Below are 5,074 nucleotides of genomic sequence, written 5' to 3'. Positions count from 1 at the left end.
GGAGGCCAGGAGCAGGGAAAGGCATCCAGCTGGGGAGAAAGAGGCAAAAGGGCTTCTGTCTATAGGTGGCGTGATCTTACGCGACGGGCCTTCAGAAAGTTCGTGGAAAAATAGAATTCAATGATAATGCAACTTTTCCGCAAACTTTTTGAAGCCCCTTTGTACACAATCTTAAGGACATGTATACAAATACTCTCTCTCTACACACACACACACACACACACACACACACGTGCGCACGCACAATTAGAGCTAATAAATAAGTTCATAAAGATTTCAAGACGCAAGATCAGTGAAAACATTAAAGCGGTCTCTCCATACACCCTCCACAAACATTTTGAAAATGAAATGAAAGGGAAGAAAAATCGATTCATAACCACATGGAAAAGAATAAACTACTTAAGAATACATTGAACCAAGGAAGGGCAGGATTTACACACTGAAAGCTACCAAGCACCACAGAAAGACTTGTGCTCAGGCCACTGGGAGGAGGCCCTCACCGCACGGGAAGAAATAGGATTATTACAGGGTGTGCAGCCGAAAGCCAGAAGCCCTTCCAACCCCTTGTGGGCATCTGCGTGTGACAGTAAGTTCAACGAAGGGGAAAGGACTGTTTCTGAGGCTGTTCTGTTAAACGGGGCTGCACTGAAGATGACTCGGAGGCTATTCTGGGGCGCCTCGTGGGTGTTGGGCAGCAGCCACAAGTCTCCGGTGCCTCGTGCAACCAGCGAGTGGTCTGATTGGGAGCTCCACTCGAAACCAGACCCTCCCCTGTCCAGTCGACCCCGACTCATAGCGACCCTGCAAGACAGGGCAGAACGAACCTCCTGTGAGTTTTTGAGACCTTTAATCTTTACAGGAGTAGGAGCCTCCTCTTTCGGCTGTGGAGCGGCTGGTGGCTTTGAACCACTGACCTCGTGGTGAGTAGCTCGATGTGTAATCCACTACATGATCAACCACCTGTCTATGCGCTGGGCTGAATGGGGAGGAGGATGCTGCTTTACAGCCTGACTCAGGAGCCAGGCCAGGGTGCAGGAACCAGCCCAGGCAGGTAGGCGGGCCGGCCGGCCTCAGAGACCCTGCCAGCTCCGCTCCCACAGCACAGACGGTGATGTTGACATGGCTCTGTACCCTCTCTGACCTGTGCAGCGGCATGATGACAACGTTGGAAATCCGGTGAGAAGAACCAAAACGGGATGCAGAGACGTGAGCACACGCCGCTGGGAAAAGTGCCGCGGACAGGCTCGGTCCGCCCAGGACAGGTCCACCCAGGACCAGCACGCTCCCCCAGGGCGCTCACAGACCTGCCAAGCGGAGGCCTGCTTGCAGTGGGTTTAACAGGAGGCCGGGGGTGCAAAAGTCCACAGCAGGGCTGCTACTCAAAGGTCGGCGGATTAAACCCAGCCAGGGCTCTGCAGCAGAGGAGACCTGGGGATCTGCCCCATACGGATGAACACCTAGAACCTTGGTGAGGCAGTTCTACTCGGTCTCTCCAGTGTTCTCCGTGAGCTGAAAACAGACCAGCTGGGAAGACGCAGAGCACACGTTCCACATTCAGGCTGATCTTGGGCTTAGAATGATAATAATACTAAATAGCAATCGCTACTAATAGGCGCGATTGTTTCCTCTATACCAGGCTCTTACAAGGACCATACAACTCAAAAAACCAAACTCGCTGCCCTCCAGTGGATCAGGACTCACAGGGACCCTATAGGACAGGGTAGAGCTGTCCCTGTGGGTTTCCGACACTGTAACTCTTTAGCGGAGTAGAAAGCCTCATCTTTCTCCCTAGGAGCAGTTGGTGGCTTCAAACTGCTGACCTTGCAGTGAGCAGCCCAGTGTATCATAACCCACAAAACCACTAGGGCTCCTCTAAGCACTATTATTACCCAGGCTTCAAAGGGGGAAACTGAGGCTCGGAGGGCAACATGGCTGTCAAGGCACTTAGCCTGGCAGAGAGGGGTCACAGACCAGCCAGCCCAGTGCAGCCTGGCTGCCCCCAGCTTCCTCGCAGGCCCTGGATGGTGGGCACCAGGAGGCGTCAGCCAAAGTTCACACACGGGCACTGTGATGGGGACTGGCTGAGTTAAAGCCTGTCTGTACACGTCCACTCTCTGGGATGTGCCTCCCCGGTGCTTTTACGGTTTCTCCTGACTGAGCAACAACGGCAAATGAAAACCCCCAGTTCATCCCCCAGCCCCACCAGAGGCTGCCAGTCTGCTGACATCTGGCTGTGGTGACATCAGTGCGGGGCAGTGCCAGTCCCCAGGGCAGCGCCTCTGACTTCTCCCCCGTCTCGGGCTCACCCAGGCCAGCACCGGGCCCAGCAGCTTGTCTGTCTGCGGAGGACAGCACCCTTGGCAAAGTCTGGAGTGTGTCGGAGCGAAACATGGAGTCAGGGCTCAGGGACGAGGGGTAGGGGGCTACTCGGTGGGCGGTGGCAGCATGTCAGCCCCCAACTTTGGGGACATTCGGGAGCCCACTCAGAGCTCTGCGGTTTCTTTAAAGGAGGAGACTGGGCTGGGAATGCGGCCCGAGGCTCGCTCAGCAGAACCAAAGGGCAGGGAGGGCGGAAGGAGGGAGCTAGGATGGTGGGGTGCGGGTGGGGGTGGGGGGAGAGGAGAAATCAGGAAGGACACAGTCAAGAAAGACCTGCGTCTGGGCCGTTGCTGCAGAGACAGTGAGGGCCCATTGCGCCCTGACCTCGTCCCTGCCTGGTGCTGTGCCCGGGTCATTTCATCGCGCCCTTAAACAGCGCCCCGGCTCATCTACTGTACAGGCTGAAAGCCGCACGGTCCATCGAGACACAGGACACCCAAAACACCAAAGCACGGTGTCCCCTCCCTTTGGGAGGTACTGTATATCCTAACACACACACACACACACACACACACACACACCCTAAAGTTACAACCCTATGTGGGTATGGGTGTGTCTGTTATGTTCGACAGCTTCCTGTCTTGAGCCAACTTCTCGCTTTATTTTCTGCTACATTTTAGTTGCTCTGTTTTGAAACCTGTGACCGTGAAGGGGGTGAAGGTCCACGGAACAGATCATCTGGGCTCCCTTCGTCAAGGCCCACACCTTCTGTCTCCTGTCCGTCACGGCGGTCCCCACAATGCAGCACCACCCACCCCACCCCCTCCTGTGCTCCCTGCCTCCGTGTGCCTCCTTGTTCTACTCCCGCTAAACTCTGCCCCAAGCAAAGGCTGCCGCCACTTCTTCTAAGGCGTGTACGCCTCATCGGGGCCCTTGCTCCCTCCTACGGTTCGTCCGAAAACTGAGCCGTGGTGTGAGTCCAGTTGCAGACTTAAACAGTGACCAAGGACCGACCACAGGCAAGGGCGATGGTCCCTCTGTTCCCCGAGGGGGTGGGAGGGGGGGGAAGCTGGATGTCCAGAGGGACTAGAGGAGCAGATCCCTGCACTTTATCCTGGATGATGGGCTATGGTACAAACGTTTTGCACTGCCAGGAGGATGCCGAGTGATGTTTTCCTTTTTTTCTGACAAGCGGGTGTAGGCCAAATAGTTGGGGAACCTGTGTCCACCCATCTCTGCAACCAACAAGCATGGCCTCCTCCGTGACTTTGAGTCCCATCTCACCTTTCTCCCTCTCCATCCAGAAGCTTCTACGTGATCCCTTTCAGAGCGGTTGGTGGGGAAGCGGGCACCATCTAGCTTTTCTGGTCTCCAGCTTGTGAAGACTGGTGCTCACGTGGTCCATCCATCTGTTGAATTCCTTGTGTCTGTGTGTCTTCTAGGTTTGTCACTCTTCTTTCCTCCAGATAGAAGGAGGCAGCTGCTCGTGAGCTTTTAAGACCCCAGTGACCCTCCCTCCCAGAGCAGGATGTCAACGCGGCAGACTAGGTATGCGGTGCCAATTGGCTTGGGTGTCCCCTGACCAGGTGCAGCACCAAGTTGATCTCTTTGGAGACTTGAAAAGAGATTCAACGTGCCATCAAAAAACGCAGAGAGGGGAGAAGAGAGATCTGAGCCGCGTGACGATCACCCAGGAGCAGACGCGCATAATGCGTAATGACACAGACCTTCCACTTGCCCTGCCACCTATTTGTAGCGTTTCGTTTCCTCAACTCAAGGGAACTCAGACAAGCACCCAGCCTCTTCCAGGAGATACAGTGAGGTAACAAAGACATCTGTCTTGGAAGCAGTCCACACAGAACATGCTCGTAAAGGAGGGGTCAGCAAAGAGGAGCAAGACCCCAGTGAGATGCAACGCTTGTGAGGACGGTGCGGCGCAGGCAGTGCTTTGTTAGCTGTGCCCGGGCTTGCTGAGTGGTGATATGCTCAGTGCTGCCTCATGACAACGAACTGGGGGACCCTAAGAGATCAGAACCTTGGCGACGTGTCTCGAGACCTTCACGGGTCCGCTGGGTCAGTTGTGTCGCGTGTTGGCTCCTCTGTGGCACAGGAATGGCAGCAGCCAGGGACATAGACTTTCCCAGTCTCTACCACGCCCCCAAGTGTGGCTTCCCTTACAGGGTGGGGTTGGAGATGAGCACATGTTCTCACAGACCTCTGCCCCGCCCTCTGCAGCCACCGTTGGGGCCAGGACTTGAGCCACTTTTACAAAGCGCCACCTCCTGGGATTTCTTGGGGAGCCTGGTGGCGTGATGAGTGACGTCTTAAGCTGCTCGTCACAAGGTCAGAGGTTCGAAACCACCATCTGCTCCAAGGTCATAAGATGAGGCTGCCTATTCCCAGAGAGCCACCATCTTGGAAGCCCACAGGGGCAGCTCCAGCCCTGTCCCCTACGGTTGCTAGAGTCTGAATCCACTTGGCAGCAAGGAGTGTCAGCGTGGGGCTTTTTGAGCCTGACCTTCACAGTCATTTTCTCATAAATGCAAAAATACTTAAACACCTCCTATAGGCCAGGCAGGAGTCCCTACATGGGACGTTGCTTTACAGCCAGGCTGAAGGCTTGAGAATCGGGGTGGCCCGGTTAGGAACAGGCCACTGCAGGATCGCTCCTCACTGCTTCTCCTGAGAGGCATGTACAAGCCTGGCGCTCGGGGCCCTGGAGTCAGTTTCATTAGAGAAAGAGCCAGCTTAATTC

This window comes from Echinops telfairi, unplaced genomic scaffold (assembly GCF_000313985.2).
Source record: "Echinops telfairi isolate 266 unplaced genomic scaffold, ASM31398v2 ScPeMD7_7413;HRSCAF=8451, whole genome shotgun sequence".
In the NCBI taxonomy this organism is placed as follows: Eukaryota; Metazoa; Chordata; class Mammalia; order Afrosoricida; family Tenrecidae; genus Echinops; species Echinops telfairi.
Note: the sequence above shows the minus strand (reverse complement) of the source record.